This window comes from Dipodomys spectabilis, unplaced genomic scaffold (assembly GCF_019054845.1).
Source record: "Dipodomys spectabilis isolate Male_0828 unplaced genomic scaffold, ASM1905484v1 ptg000669l, whole genome shotgun sequence".
Classification (NCBI taxonomy): Eukaryota; Metazoa; Chordata; class Mammalia; order Rodentia; family Heteromyidae; genus Dipodomys; species Dipodomys spectabilis.
In genome coordinates this window covers 4,706,636-4,723,930 of record NW_024871346.1, presented here as the reverse complement: position 1 = coordinate 4,723,930, position 17,295 = coordinate 4,706,636, and the positions used below count along the sequence as shown (strand labels likewise).

General features: G+C 37.1%; 1 protein-coding gene and 1 non-coding gene across 5 annotated transcripts in view; one reads left to right on the top strand and one right to left on the bottom strand.

The window, feature by feature from the left end:
• The window catches only part of Supt3h (SPT3 homolog, SAGA and STAGA complex component), a 241,546-nt gene that overhangs the window by 139,584 nt on the left and 84,667 nt on the right, over positions 1–17,295 (bottom strand). The gene's annotated exons all lie outside the window — the stretch shown is intronic.
• Positions 10,804–10,910, top strand: LOC122101651. Its single transcript, XR_006146400.1, has one exon. It is a non-coding gene; the product is annotated as a U6 spliceosomal RNA (small nuclear RNA).

Sequence of the window (17,295 nt, the reverse complement as noted above, 5' to 3'; positions counted from 1 at the left end):
TTGATATATCTAAATGTAATACTAACTACACTTAGACTTGTTCTCTATATTGGGTTTCCCGACTAAAAATATCCACCACATACATACATATCTTATATATAAATTTAATTCAATGAAACAATATTCACTGGACCTCAAAGGGGTACAAAGGCTAGGAAATGCGAACACAAGTATCCCAAGTCACTGAGAGCTCCAAAGTGTATAGCATTGGGCCAATAAAGCAGACAACTACACAAATACAATTCTTGTTTTCAGTTGAATATGAAACTTTACTATTATAATACACAGTTAAGATTTTTTAAACATAAATCAAATTGTTTAAAATATAATTTTTAAAGTGTACTGTTAAAATTATAAACTAGTACAGTTATCTCCATTTTTTTTATAGACAAAGTCAACTAACAGGTTAGGAAAAAGGGACTGCTATGATCCAGGCATCAGCAAATGCATTTTGGAAAAGGTCAGACAAGGAATATCCCACTTTTGTATGCCATAGGGCTTGACTGCCACTTAGCACCAAAGCAGTCAATGAATATCCATAAAGGCATAAATAGATGTGGCTATGTTCTAGTACAATTTCATTCATGGCTAATGAAAACTGAATTGTACCAGTTATATAACACAAAACTTTATTCTTTTGCTTTTTTTGCTAAGAATTAAAAAATGTGAAAAATATTCTTATCTACACAAGAAGAATAAATATAAGCAACTAAGTAGATTTGGCCCTCAGGCCAGTTTGCCAACCATGAGAATAATCAAACACCAATACTGAGTAATTTGTAGAGTGACTTATAGATACTGATAATAATTTCTAGTGTTATTCAGAGAAACGAAGAAGAAAATGTATTAATACAATTTCACTTTATGCTTCACATTGAAGTATAAAAGAAACTACATTTTATTTTTTTATTTTTGTTTTTATTTTATTTTTTGTCGGTCATGGGGCCTGAATTCTGGGCCTGGGCACTGTCCCTCAGCTCTTCAGCTCCAGGCTAGTGCTCTACCACATAAGCCACAACGCCACTTCCAGCTTTTTCTGCTTATGTGAAGCTGAGGAATGGAACCCAGGGCCTCATGCATGCAAGGCAAGCACTCTATCACTTAGCCACCTTCCCAGCCCCAAAACTACATTTTTAAAAACAAGATTATACCTCCCCTACCCACGTACTCTTCCTTATTTATACTTATTTATAATTAAATTGTTTGCTAATGGTTTACATGGTGGCAAAGATTCACTTCAGATTGGGAATAAAAGAGCATTTGAGACCTTATGTCAAGACGACCCAATTTTTAAAAAAGTCAGGCAGTAATATCAAGGTTACCATGGAGTTAACTTGTCTATTTTTAAACTGTTATTTTAGGAGTATTAAGAAATCATTTCTTCAACTTTTATATAATCTAGGAAATTTTGTGACTACTAAGAAAGGTGCAAATAATAACCTATAGTCTACATTTTGAAAGAGTATCTCTGAAAATATGAGCTTACTAGGAACTTTGAAGAAAGTGTCTTTACATTCAACTAGAAAAAATGATTGATTTAGGTTTAGTTAGCTGTTACAATTCCTTATTTTGTTTTCCTTTCTCAGGCTTCCAATTTATACAAACACTTTATCTGGCATCTTTTCTAATCTTTCCCTAAGTATTGTGTAATATAAAGGCAAAGTGACAGATCTGAAACCAAGTCTTCAATAATACTCCCCAAACTATTCCTTTTGGTAACAAATAAGTTTCTATTTAAAGATACAGATTCTAAGCTTTAATATTTCATGTTAATATTTCAGAAGATTGCCTTGAAATGTGATCAAAGGAAACAGTATCCTAAGCCTAAATATCACAAACACAACCACATCAGTGCCCATCCCTGCATGGCATGGCCTATTACCCATCATAATGTTTTTCTTTAGGCTTTAGGGGAAAACCTATCTGTATTTCTGAAAACAACTGGCAAGTTAAACAGGTTACATGACTGTCCAAAAAGAATGGACAGTGCCTGGAAGTTCTAGAATCTTCTCAGAACACAGATATAACAGATGACTGTGTTACTATATAGTATCATTTTCACATAATGTCAATTATCCATTTTCAGGCTTCTCTTTGTGTTTTGTGATTTAGGAGAACTTATTAGGACATGAATCTGCCTTTACATTCTTACACTTGGCCCATAAATTCCAGGGGTGAGCTTCAGCAGAAGTTGGGTCCATTTGATTACAATGGAAATAAACACATTTCTGCAGGTTGTGAATAGTATATTTGGAAATTTTAGATAAAAAATGTTAGAACTATGGATCCTATTTTTTAAATGGACATGTGTCCTATTTTAAAAGATTGCTAGTCAAGTCCAAAGCTGCAGTAAAGTTAAGTTTCCATTTTGAGTTTATTTATACTTTATCCATTTAAAAATAAATGTTCTGAAAAAGGTAACTGGCAGTGTGTTGGCCAAATTTTCAGAGATTCAACCATGATGTGTCATGATGGGAGCTTGCAGGCTTCTGTGTCATCAACGTGGATTATGCCGCATGCCACCTAGATGCTAAGAGTTCAACTCCAGAGCTGCTTATCAAGCACAGTAACTGAAAACTTGCAGTAAACTCAAAAGTGTGCAAAGAAATAAATATCCTTTGGAAAAAACTCTGATTTACAGGGTGGCCCATTTAAAACTGCTCCCAGTTAATAACGTGGCTGTGTACAGGGCCTCTTTTAAATGGGCCACCCTGTATGAAGCTTAGGTCCAAGATAAAAAATGTCCTCCCTTGAGAATTTTTAAAAACCAAAAACACTGTAGGTTTAGTGGTTATTTTTAAGGTTTGAGATGGTTTCTTTGGACTCCTTTAGAACTGAAAAAAGATGGATACACATTTAAAAATTGAAATGTTACAACCACACATCTGTAATGAGAACCAGTGCCAGTGGATATTTTTAAAGCAAATTAAAACGGTCAATTTTTTTAAACTTAGGCAAACAGCTGCTATACACACATTGCACAGTAACTACTTTTCAGCAAAAGTTCAGAAGGAATTTCCTAATGAAGATTTATAGGATGTTCTGGGGTTGATAATTAAAGGCTCCCCCCAAAATATATGAACAACAACATAAGAGAAATCAGGGTTAAGGACTTTGTCCTGTCAGGGAAGGATCTAGAGTCCAGAATAAGGATTCACAGTGGTAATTACAAAGCAAAATTAGGAAGACACACTACAAGCAAAGTTCCACTGCCTATTTCTTGTACTGACTCCAAAGGGCTAAGATGGCACAGAGATAAAGAAAACTTCCAAAAATATCATTCGGATTATGGTAGATAACTTATGCCTATGTGCTTGATAATTTGGACATTCGATGCCTGAGTGACATGGAGAAGGAATATTTGATCTGCTATATATATCAAATATTTATATAACTCAGAGCATCTTAAAAAGAGAAAGGGTAGGTCTGAAAAGGATAACAACAGTATTAGTATAATCCAGTGTGGACCAAGTACAAAAACTTACAGGGCTGATGAGAATTTGCAATTAAGCTGATTCCTTCTAATTTCCATCCACATATAAAAACTACAAATTCTGTCATAAAATAGTAAGTTGATTTTGAATTTTAGACAGTTGATTGAGAATGCTGGTTATTTGTTTGTTTTTAAATGAATCACCAAGAAAAAAAGAGGGACTAAGGGCAAGAATGAGATTCCAGGTCGTTTTGCTGGGGAAAACCAGAGGTTAGGGAAATGGACCTGACCTGAGGCTGCTCTAAGCCACTACTAAAGACCACCAGTGGAAACTCAACTATGTTAAATAGGCCACCCTAAAATGGGAAGATTTCCATTTTTGAAATGTATTTTAAAGCAAATAATTTCATCTCATGGAGAAAGCCAACAAGGATAAAGCCGAACACATCACCTGCATTTGAAACAATATATAATTGCTCATCATAACCCATCAACTTGGAGAATTTAATAAATAATGTGTCACAAAAAAAGAAAAGACCAACAGAAAACATTCACAACCAACAATTATACTACCAAGCTACACGGAGCTTTAGAAATATGCTATTTGCATATGTGGCTTGTTTCCCTCAGTTCCTAAGACTAACAGAACCAAAGAAACCCACATCCTGAGTCACAGAATAGAGCCACCTGGTTTTGTCTGTATCACAGGACAGCAAAATGCTTCCATTCCCCTTATGTCATGTGGGCATACTCAGTATTTGTATAGTGCTTTTAACTAACAAAACTGCTGCACCCTTCCTGAGATCTAGAATGGTCAAAAGATTCAATGCAACACTTCATAGAAAAACCTTTGCTGTCACATTAAAAGAGATAGACTCAAAGACTGTCATTAATTTTAAAAGGTGATCAGAATTTTCGTAGAATGATTTTTAAAGTACTTTGTGATTAAAAGGCATCTAGAGAAGTTTCATAATTTATTCAAGTCATAATTTCTACAGTTCTAATGCAAGGAGCTGTAGAATAAAGATGTTATAGTTAAAAAAAAAAAAAAACCAGAGACATATAAAACTTGGAAATATCCACACTTGATTTCTTCTGGTTTAACTCAATTTGACTGTCCACTACTACTGGAGTGTGTCAGAAAGACCGTGGCAGGTTTTGTATTGGAGTCGTACACTTTAGATTCCTACTCTCCCTCCCACTCAAGTGCACAGCCAAGTTGCCCCATTCTAAGGTCACTTTGAAGGTGAAAGGGCAGGTCTTCATCATTCAAGATTTCATCAGGTTGTACGACCTGACAATGAAACAGCACAGTTTTCTATGATGCTGAGAAATACTGGGTACAGGGACATTGGTTCTACCTCTCCAAAGGGAAAAGGATGATCACTGGACATGTTGGCAAGCACTGCTTAAATACTTCCCAGGGATTCATAAATTAGGGTTACTTCACTGACTAGCCAATGAGGTCATCCAGGCTCCAAAATTAGCAAGCAGATTGTGATCCTTGGGTCTGCTGTCATTAGCATCACCCAGTATTTAAACATCAAGCGTTCTTTAGGCACAGGAATCAGGGAGACCAGCTATTATAGAATTATCTACAACTCACAATTTATCTGCATAGGTTTTTGGATATCTAGAGATTCTGTGAACAGACAATAAAACTTGCTAGATAATCTGTCATGTTTTTAGGGACTTTTATTTTTTTCTTTAATAAACTAGGAACTGAACTCAGAGTCACATGCTTACTAGACTAGTTGAACACTCTTACTATCTGAGCCACATCCTTAGCATTTTTTTCTTTTGGGGTTTATTTGTCAAATAGAGTCTTGAGCTAACTTTGCCACAAACCATGATTTTCTACCTCATACTGCTGGGGTATGCCCCACATTGGTGGGACAACTGTACCTTACCATTATGCCTAGATTGTTTTTTTTTCACTTTTACATTTTTTTTATTGTAAAAATACTGTGCAGAGGGGTTACAGTTACATGAGTGAGGTAATGAGAACATTTCCTATGGAACATTGTTACCACCTTCCTTTGTTTTTCCTCTAGCATCCCTTCCTGCCCCACCTCCCCACCCCCCAGTTGTAAAGTTCATTTTCAACATAGTGTCTTGTACATCTCCTTGTTACAATGGATTAACCTGTATCCTTGCTTCAGCATTTTGTTATTTCCCTTCCCCTCTCCAAATTAGAAAAATATATATACAAGATGCAGGGCACCGGAATCAAATACAGTGAAAACAGGGGTTATACCGTAGGGAAAGAACATACAAAAGAAACAAAGCCTAGATTGTTTTTGAAATAGAGTATCCTTAACTTTAGCTTAGCCTGGCCTCAAGATACAATCCTCCCACCTCCATCTCTCTAGTAGCTGGGATTATAGATGTGCTTTACCCAGGTTGTAACTTTTTATTGTTTTCAATGCTTTATTTAGCTATTAATATTGAAAAAAGTTATTTGGTTTCTCTCTATGTATTTTTTGCTGGTTGAACTTCCTTTTAAAGGATTTTATTTCTTTTTTATTTTTTCTTGCCAGTCGTGGGGCCTGATCTCTGGGCCTGGGCACTGTCCCTCAGCTCTTCAGCTCAAGGCTAGTGCTCAACCACTTGAGCCACAGCACCACTTCTGGCTTTTTCTGCTTATGTGGTGCTGAGGAATTGAACCCAGGAACTCATGCATGCAAGGCAAGCACTCTACCAGAGCCACCTTTCCAGCCCAGTATTTTATTACTTTTGTTTCAAAATGCGAATCAACATTAACATACTTCAGTTCAGTAATATCAGAAAAATTTCAAAACCAATGATCAAGCTCAGCTTTTATCCTGAAAGTAGAAGCCAGAAAGTACATTTAAATCTACCTCCACACCCATCCACAGAGATAAAATACAACATGGTGCACAATCTCCCAAATTAATGATGGATTCCAAACAAAAAAAATGAAAATGTCGTTTATGGTATAGTCAACAGATAAATGAAACAGGACTTGAAAGTACCACTTGAAAGTAGGTACCACAAAAACTTTTATAAAACATGACATATTTTTCAAATGATTAAAACCAAGGTCATTAGAATGGATGCCATTAAAGCCGCTATGTAAAATGAGATGTGACTCACATTTATGTTCCTATTAAATATAAATTCTCGCCAGGTACCAGTGGCTCATGCCTGTTCTGACCTCTTCAGGATGCTGAGATCCTAGTTTAAAGTTAGCCCAGTAAAGCCTACAGGACTCCATCTCCAATTAACCACTCCAAATGTGAGAAGCAGGGCTGTGGCTCAAGTGGTAGAGGGCCAGACTCCAGCAAAAAAGCCAAGGATAGCATCCAGGCCCCAGTTCTGGCCCTAAATAAATAAAATACTCTAGCTTGTCACCAGTACCTCATGTGTATAATCCTAGATACTCAAGATTTTGAGATCTGCCAGATCATGGTTTGAAGCCAGCCCAGAGAGCAAGTCCATGAAATGCTATCTCCCTGAAATAACCAGTGAAAAGCCAAGCTGTGGGCCCAGTTCAAATCGTAAAGTACCGGCCCAGGTAGGGGATTTTATTCTGGAAAAAAAAATCATATGAAGCAGGTCTCCAAACAAGGCTTTTAAAAGTTTCTGAAATGTTAAAATGTTAAAAAAAAAAAAAAGTAAAAGAAAGATACATCCATGGCAAGTATTCAGACACATAGAATAACAGTAAGATTTTAGAGTTTAAAATGTTTTAAATGTATGGAAAAATGTTTTCTTGAAAATCAGTCTAAAATTAGATGACTAAACGCTTAAGTACTATGTCTACAGTCTAGAGATATAAAGATTTTCCCATAAAAACAAATGGGCACAACATATCTAGATTCTGCAAGCAAAGCAAAACTTGAAACTGAAAATATTGTTTTAGCTGGTAAAAACATTTTTATATGTTAGTGAATTATAGTGAGTTTCCTAACTGCCTGAATTTCATACTGAAGTGACACCAAAATATCTGTACAGTCTGTATATTTAAATGAGAAAAGTAGAGTAAGAAATTAAAGTATAAAGGAAAAAAACAAACACCCAAACTATAAACTATTGTCAAAAAGTAAGTACCATTTGTAGGAGATGTAACAGTTTGTTATACAAAGACAAATCTAATTATACAAGTGTAGTAATCCAGTACTCCTGCTAAGAAGTGCCTTCTATAAAATCCTTCAGCCAGTCCAGAATTGTTCCTGCACCAGCAGTAGTGCCGGGTATAACTGATAAATGATGGTGTCCAGAACCACTACCTGGATCTAGCTTGGGCACTAGAAAAGAAGCATAGCCTGAACATACTGTGGGCCCCAGTAAAACAGCAGTCCAGTCCAACAGTAAGTAGTTGAAAGCCACATCATAAACTTCTGTTTCACTGTAGCCACTCTAAGAGACTGTTCTTATGCAGGACATTTCTTTTCTACAATAGAAGTTTCATATGAGCATGGACATTAGGGAAAAAAAAATCACTCCACTGACTGTACTCCTTATACTATCCCTCCTTCCCTTCAACAAACCATTAACTACATTTTAAAAAACACATCAGCTATATTTTTTAAAGCAAATTTGGATGTACCAATTCTGTTAAAAGTTACCATGCTTGATTTTCAGTGTTCCTTGAAAACATATAAGATATGACTTGGACACTCTTTCCATAGGCCAAAGCTACTATGTATACAATGTACACAAAGCTTTCTTGGTGCTTTGCTCAGAACTGGCAATAGATAAGCATTGAAAGACCAACTACATTATTATATTTTCAGGCTTTTCTCAGCATCACACAAGTAGATATTCAGCCTTCTTAAATGCTACTTTACATATATTTATGCAATATTTAATTCAAGAAGATAATAAAAATGCAAGAAGATAATAAAAACAAGAGCTTGAGGATCATACCTGCTGTCTCTTGTATCTTACAGGCAGTCCCTTATATAAATATTTAATATTTGTTGAACCAAGTATTTAATAACAATCACTGTTGAATCAAAATATACAAGGATGTATGTGAATCTTTTTTGTTTTCTACTTTGGCTAGTTGTTGTCACTTCCATTGAGTCTGAAAATAGAGTAGAGTATAAGGAGGGAAAAGTGGAGAAAGATAAAAGAGAAGAAAGGAAAAAAAGGTCAGAAAAAAAGGAAACATTTTCATAATCGGACATATTTGATGAGAATATGAATTGTGTGAACACTGATTACTAAGAGTAGTAAGCCATTTCTGGATTTGGATTAAAAAGAAGCTGGAAACAGAGCTGAAAACCACACTCTCAGACACAGCAGTGCATAACAGTCACTGGGAGGATTTATTAAAATATCAATCCATAGTCTCAATTCTAGCATTTCTAACTCAGCAGGCCTAGGATGGAAGTCCTAATAACTCAAGAACTCCCTTTAGAGAGGCTCTGGGTCCAAGGCATTTAAAATAATTGTCAAGAAGTGGGCCCAAGACCAGAAGTAATGGCACCCCCTAAGGATTTTTGTAGAAATGCAAAGCATAATGTCAGTAAGCCAAGAAGGCCTGAGGTGAAATCCACACAATAATTGCTTTTTAATTAGTTGTAAAATTCCTGCGCCTGACCTCTGACTCTAAAGAACTTTGTTAGAAGTGGCCAGAGAAGGACAGAATCATTGGGATGATTCAGGTATAGTGGACACTACAAGCACAGAGAGATGGGCATACACACAACTGGCAGGCACTAGCATGAATGGCTCTAGACACTGCAAATATGTACTGTTTCTCATCTAATAAACATTTATTGAGTGCTACTACTTTAAAATGTCCAAAATATTGCTTGGCGGTTAAAAGAATGTAATAGATCTAGTTCCGTCTTGAAACTGTTCATAAGTCACTGTCAGAATTCAGAGTTTACAAAAGCATTTCATAACATCACAATTTATTATTAACATAAATTAAATGATTCTTTTGGTAAAAGTTCACTAATCTGAAAAAAGAGAAAGAGGTTGTTAATTATTTTATCAATATCCAAATTAGGAGATTACATAGGTAAATTGGGGCAGGGAGGGGGACCCTGTGAAATTTGAGGTGGAGAGCCAGATCTGAACTGGGTTCAGTGAATCAGGTCATACTTGGATTTCCCTTGCTCACAGGCCACTGCAAGACACAGGGTTACATAGTTCTGAACCATAGGTGTCCATCAGAATTACATCCTTAGAGCTTTTTACAAACTCCATACCACCATGCAAAAAGGCCTCAAAACTACCTAAACTATCTGGGAAACTGTGAGCAAGCTCTTTAGTTTATTCTGTACTGTCTGACTAATGACCTCTGAAATGTGTTTTGTTACTTCTAATAGTCTCATACCACGGAATAAAGTTCTATTATTTTCTAGCCATAACAACAACAGACTTAAAATAGCTAAACAATGTTCATCCAATCACTTGAAGGACAACAAATGAGATTGAAAAATAATGAAAATCAGTTAAGAAGGTTAAACTCATTGAGATGTGAATGTTTTTAACTTGAGAAGTTGAGATTCAAGCCAATACATAAAAAAAGTATTAACTAGGAGAATTTATAGTTTGGCAGCTCAAAATAGGTCTTGAGGTCAGAGATCCAGGAGAGGCATGGATGATTACAATGACATCTGAGCACAGAACTTCTAACCTATCTCCCTCATCCCCTCTACAAAAGGTCAATGTGCCTCACTTTAACTAAGGACAGATTCTGATCTGGAGAACAACTCCTAATCTCAGACTCTGAGGTAGCTAAGGATTATGGGTATGAGCACTGATATCAGGCTGAAATTCACCTTTTTAATAAGCATACTATACTGATAATATATGCATTAGTTACAGAGATGATGTTATTGTTCCTAGGAGCAATGAAAGAAAAAAATCTACTTGGGACAATTCGGTAGGAGCCGTCCTATTCTGGGTACACATGTGAACCTTACTGGATTAATACCAGTTAAAAATTGCAAGTATTACTTTGTGTATCCTTGAATTTTTTTCTGATTAGAATACAACAGTTTCTGAAATGTTGTTACCTGGGTGTGGTATTGTATATCTGTAATCCAAGCACCCAGGAAGGTGAGGCAGGAAGATTGAGTTCAGGACCGGGTTGGGCTACTTAGCAAGTTATAAGGACAGGCTACATAGCAAGATCCTGTTTCACACTTAGAAAAGTATAAAACAAATTTTCCTCAGTCTCCAAACAAATGAGATGTTTATGTTCACAGACTACTATATCCACAAATCCCTCTTAGGTGAAATCAGTAAAACTCAGTAAAAACTCGTATTGACTGGGGCAACAATAAAAGCATCACTTCAATGATTAAAAGCAACACCACACTCACTCAGTATAGTAGCAAAAGTTCTAGCCACAGCATTTAGGCAAGAGAAAGAAATAAAAAGCAGTGTTCGCTTCGGCAGCACATATACTAAAATTGGAACGATACAGAGAAGATTAGCATGGCCCCTGCGCAAGGATGACACGCAAATTCGTGAAGCATTCCATATTAAAAAAAAAAAAAAGAAATAAAAAGCATACCAAGAGGAAAGGAGGAACTCAAATTATCTCTGTATGCAAGGGAGATGAAGCTTTGTAGATAGAAAGATGAAGACATCATCAAAACAGTGCTGGAACTCATTTAAATACTCAACAAAGGGTGACAATTCTGTGAGCTACAAAGAGGGATGTTAGTGTTAGTGGAAGAAATCCAGAGGTATTGGCTTCAGGGTAGGGAGAAAATTCAAGGGTTAGAACTAATGTCCAACATTAGTTATGGGAAAAACAAGGAAACAAAGTAAATGCTACACAGTGGTTTCCAAAAGTCCAGAAAGTGACAGGGCTGGAAGAGCTGCTGACATGCAGCAAATCCCACTAAGCGAAGATTGCTTATGTTTTGTCCAAGAACTAGAGCAGCCCTGCTGGCCATGGGAGTCAGCAGTCCCCAGGCTGGGCTGCACAAGGACAAGATTGATTAGATGGCTCATGTGCACATTCTGTTTGTGTTTAAACAAAACCATAAAAACTGAAAACAAAAAGAGAAAACTGGTACACAACAAAGAGTAAAGTATTATTAGAGAGTAGTTTATTACTGGTTTTAAGCATTCAGTAACTACCTAAACTTTGGAAACACAAAATCAGGCAAAGACAGACAAATTATTTGGTATTATTTTCCCACACAAACATATAATGTTATTTAAGTTGTGTAAAACTTTTACAAATTCAGTTTTTCTGTGCTTTGTAACATAAATACGACAAAAATATGCTTAAGAAATAGTTACTAGAAATAAAGGCAATACCAATATTGAGTAAGTGTAAATAAACAAATATGGTAAGCATACCTACACAGAAATCAGCACAAGTTATTTTTAACCAAAACCCAAAACCACTATGACATTTTTATGGGTTATACCTGAAGAGGACCTTTCAAACCAACTGCCCAAACTTGAACAATGAGTCACTTCAAGATTGATAAAAGATCAGAATCTAGGTAGGCCAACACCTAGGTGCCATAAAATGCAGACAATTCTTTGAAATAATCTCTTCCTGGTATGTATTCCCAAAAATTCTAGTCTTTTTATAAAAGTGATGGGATTCAAATGGGATATGGTTATTTGTAACTATTTATTTTCTTATTTTGTTGTATGTCATATATGAGACTAGTATGACTCCATAAAGCAAAAGAATGCCTGAAGCCAAACCTATCAAGGCAGGGAAGGAGTTATTGAACAGTAGATAAAAAAAGATCCAATCTAAAATTTAAAAAAGTGAAATTTTAAAAAAGTCCTTTACTAAAAGCTCAGAACAGAGATGTAATGAATTAAAGATGTACATGAAGTACTGGAATAGGTCCACGTGAACGAACACTAAGCACCCTGGCACCACAAACTAAGGCACACTGGGCAAACTCTCTGTGGACTTTTTAGAAAAAAACAAAAATTGCCTAACATCTATTTACTGAAATAAGAACATTCTTAATTACCACTTCTTTACACATATTTAAATTTGAGGTTACTATTAGAAATATTATTCTAAATCTATGTAAACTTAGAGCACTTCTTATTTTGAGCAAAAATTTAACACTGAAGTTACACATTAACCTTTTGTAATTATAAACAATTCAAGAGCCCTATATTAACAACAGCTAATATAGTACTGAGTATCTATGAGGGGGACTGTGCTAAGAGTTTCATTGGTACCATCTCATTTCTTAAAACCAGTACCAGGGTTTGAACCCTGGTCTTACCTCTTGCTCAGCTTTGCTTGTTCATGGTTGGCACTCTATTCCTTGAACTATGCCTCCAGCCCAGCATTTTTCTGGTTTAACGGAGATGGGAGTCTTACAAACTTCTCTGTGAGAAAAGGCTAACTCTGAAACTATCTGGAAAACAACTGTGACAAAAAGGGCTGGAAGTGTGGCTCAACTGGTAGGGAGCACTTGTCTAGCAAACACAGGGCCTAATTTCAAACAGCAGTACTACATCTGTCCCCCATCCCACAAAAATCGTGGTGAGAAAACCTGGGCAGATGTGGACTTGGATAGCTATAATGGTGTATAATGTCAGTTACTTCAACCGGCTTTTACTTTTATAAACTATGACCCAAAAAAACACCTATTAAAATGGTCTAAATAGTAGATATAAGAAAAGTTTATGGGGGAGGGGGGAAGATGGGAAGGGATGGTAAGGGGAAACAAAGGAGGAGGCAACAATGCTTGATAAGAAACATACTCATGGGCCTGGGAAGGTAGCTCAGTAGTAGAGCCCTTGCCTTGCATGCATGAGGCCCTGGGTTCAATTCCTCAGCACCACATAAGCAAAAAGAAAAAAAGCCGGAAGTGGTGCTGTGGCTCAAATGATAGAGCGCTAGCCTTGAGCTGAAGAGCTGAGGGACAGCGCCCAGGCCCAGAGTTCAGGCCCCACGACCAGACCCCCAAAAAAAAAAAAAAAAGAAAAGAAATGTACTCATCACCTTGCTCATGTAATTGTAACCCCTCTGTATGGTATTTTCACAATTAAAAAAGAAAAGAATAAAAAGAAAAGTTTATAGTAACAAGACCTTAACAAAGTAGCCATAATTTCCACATGATCTAGCAATTCTACCCTTAGTTACATACCTGAAGAAATGAAACAGACTTAAACAAGGACCAGAAGGTCAGTGTTCTCTGTAGCCTTTGTCACAACAGCCAATGAAGGAAGCAAACTAAGCATTCATGAAAGATAGCTGGATAGACAAACTGTACCTGCACACAAGTCAGTATCAATCAGCTATCAGGAAGAATGAAATACTGACACATATCACAACATGGATGAACTTTGTAAACATTATACTGAATGAAACAAATCACACAAACAACAAATATTGTATGATTCTACTTGAAAAGAGAAACAAAAATTAGTGGTACCAAGATGGGGGAGAGAGATAAGGAACAAATGCTTTGGGCCTACAGTTTCTGTTAGGGATGGTGCACATGCTCTGGAGAATATTATTCATCGATACAAAGAAATGAGCTATATCAAGCCATGAAGACATACATGAACCTTACACACACTGCTAAGTGAAAGGAGTCAATTGGAAATGACAATTCCAACTATGGTACATTCCATGAAGGACAAACTTACAGAGTGTAAACAAAGAGCTGTGTTTTCAAGGTGGGGAAGGGAACAAAAGAGGAAGAAATAGGTAGACTAGAGGGGATTTTTCAGGACAGTGAAACTTTTATTTTGCACATACTGGTGGTTATATATCACTATACATTTGTCAAAATCCACAGGAGGTATATAACTCATTGGTCTGACAAATGTATTATACAAGTATGCAAGAGTTTAATAATCAGGAAAAGAAACAGGAGAACAAACAAGTGAAAACATTCCACACTCTTCCCACTCTTCTGTAAACCTAAACCTCCTAAAAATATGAAAATCAAGTCTTAACTAAAAAACAAGTTTAGAAATAGTGGTGATGGTGAATTTAACTAATGGCACTGGATCTTCCATTTAAAAAGCACTAACTTAAAACTTTCATTGTATTTTACTGCAAGAAAAAGATATAGAAACTCCCTATTTAATGAGTAAGTAATACTGCGATTCCAGAGGTAAACATATGCTAAGAATGACACAGTTCTATGTGGAAATTCATGAAAGATATTCTCACCAAATACTATTCCAGTCTATCAACTTCAAGTGCTTCTCCATGAACATGAGAGATCATTAGCCCTATCAAGCTGCAAAGTCCTAGAGCTTTAGGTCCTTCCTCTTACAACAACTCAGGCATCACACAGTAATGTACAGGACATTTCTAAAAGGTGGAAGAAAGGAAATTCACTGCCTAGGGATCTCCTAACTTGAAAAACTACATGACTATGAGTCAGATCCAGGGGCTTATTACTTGTTGTCTGCCTCTAGCTCATTCAGAGTGTTGCAAACACTCCAACAGAAAAACTAATGAGGCAGAGATTAACAAAAGCTCCAAGAAAAGCTTGTTCTCTACTACCTAAGGACCAGAAAAAGGGTGGTCAAACAACAGAAAACATTTTGGCATTATCTGTCCCACTTTGGCCAATTACTGTGGAAAACAGCTCCACTCTCCCTTTTAGCAGTCCAAACGGGAAGTTAAATTTCCACTCCCCAAACTGTCACCCTGCTCCATCCCAAAAGGCAGCTTAATTCATCCACAATGTGTGAATCAGAAAGTCTATCAGGCTGATGTGGTATCATCCACCAAAGACGACCCTGGGTGTGCTCCAGTCCCCTGCTAGGGATTATCAGTGAAGTGGAGGTGGGGAGCTAGTCTTTCTGTGGCTGCTGTTCCAACAGGAGGTTGCAGGGTGCAGTAGCAAGCTGAGCCTCCCTCCATACTGAGAAGAAGTGAGACTTTTAAGAAAGGAGCTCAAAGCACTGGGCTTGTCACAGTGGGAGCTGGACCTCAACAACCAGACAGCACCAGAGAGATTGGCCAAAGGCAGTACAGGTGAGAGCTTGACAGAGCTCAAGTTCTGTTCTACCCCTGGTGCTGCCGAGACTCCGTGGGTGGCTCAAACTTTATACCAGCAATGAGAATGAATATGTTCTGCCAAGCACAGCTGGTCAGCACTGCTATGTGCATCTCTACTCATAGTGTCAGCGGGGACCATAAGGAGGCAGGGTCCAGAATTCACTCAGGATCAATAAGGAGGTACTAGGAAGAAGACTAGTTAATACTCCACCTCCCACACCATTCCTGGTCATAGTGGACTTAAAACCCCAATCACAAATAAAGAAAGGTAAGTAACAAGATGATAGCCTTTCAGAAGGAAGCAATCAGCAAGCAGAGAAGAAGGTGAACATGGAACTTACCCATCTGTAACAAATCAGTTTCCTGGTCTTCTGGGAGCTATATTAGTTGGGGGGGGGGGGGGGGGAGGGGGAGAGGGACGCAACACGCAGAGGAGGAAGCTGAACATACACACCACATAGCACTGAGGTTCTAACACAGTATAGCAGTTGGAGAGGGTGGAGGGATTAAACATGATGCAGAGCTTCCTGATGTAATGAACATACTGTCACACCAAGCAACAGTGGCTCTCATCTATAATTCTAGTACATGGGAGACTAAGATTGGAAGGCTCACAGTTCTGGGCCAGCCTGGGCAGAAAAGTCTATGAGACTCCATCTCAAAGAATAAGCTAGGCATGGTGATAACACACTTATCCATCCTAGCTATAGTAGAAAGCTGAAAACAGGAGGACTGCAGTCCAGGAGCAATCCTGGGCAAGAAGTGAGGCTCTGTCTCAAACATAAAAGAACAACAAAGAACTGGAGGGTGTGGCTCAGCAATAGAGTGGCTGACTGGCAAATAGAAGCCTCTGGTTTGAATCCCAGCACTAGGGAAAAAAAACAAACCATTGTTAATACCAAGAATCAGGAAATCATAACAAAAATGAGAAAAAAAAGAAGCCTAGTTTGCCCAATATTGTTTCCCCATGATCATCCATTTCTTCATCAAGTACTACAAGAAATAAATTGGCCACATATTTCTGTGGGTCATTTCCTTACAAAGGGTCTCACATCATATAAAATTCATATTTAATAAACATCTTTTCTCCTGTTAATCTCTGTTGTTAACAAGGTGCTCATTTATGAGCCAGGTGAGAAAATAATATTTTTTACTTTTCTACATATAAATTTCACACAATCTATTCCAGAAAGGGAAGGAAAAATTTACCAAATGATTTTATTACTCTGATACAAAACAACACAATATAAAAAGACCAGGCAGGGATGCAGTTCAATAGCAAAGAGCTTGAGTAGCAAGCTCTTTGGGTTCGATCCTTAGTACTCCAAAAGAAAAGCCATAAATAAACAAACAAACCAAAATACAACAAAACCAGAGCACAGTAAAAAGAAATGAAAGGTCAATATTTCTTAGTAGTATATTTAATAAGTACAAAATGGCCAGCAGAATTTATTCCAATCATACAAGGCAACTAAAGTATTTGTAAATTATCCAATTTCATCTTATCAAAAGATTAACAAAAACACATGAGCATATAAAATGTTGAAAAAGCATTTGCTCTAACCTAATGAAACTTTATCATGAATAAACAGTAGAGTATCTCCTGTGCCTGTCAGGGCTTCCATCCCTAAGCCACTGTGCTGTCTATGGTGGCAGGACAGGATGAGCACAGGGAAGCAAAAGAAAGCAGGTGATGAAAGGAACATGGAGATTGGTCAGGGAAGTGACTTCAGGAAGGTATATTAAGGAAGACATGAGGAAAATTATATATATATAGAGAGAGAGAGAGAGAGAGAGAAATAGTGGGAGAGCTAGGCTAGGGAGAAATTCCAGAAGGAATTAGGAAGGGAAAAGGGTCTAAAGACATAGCTAAGGATCTAAAAACCAATTCTCTTCTGTTCAGGTA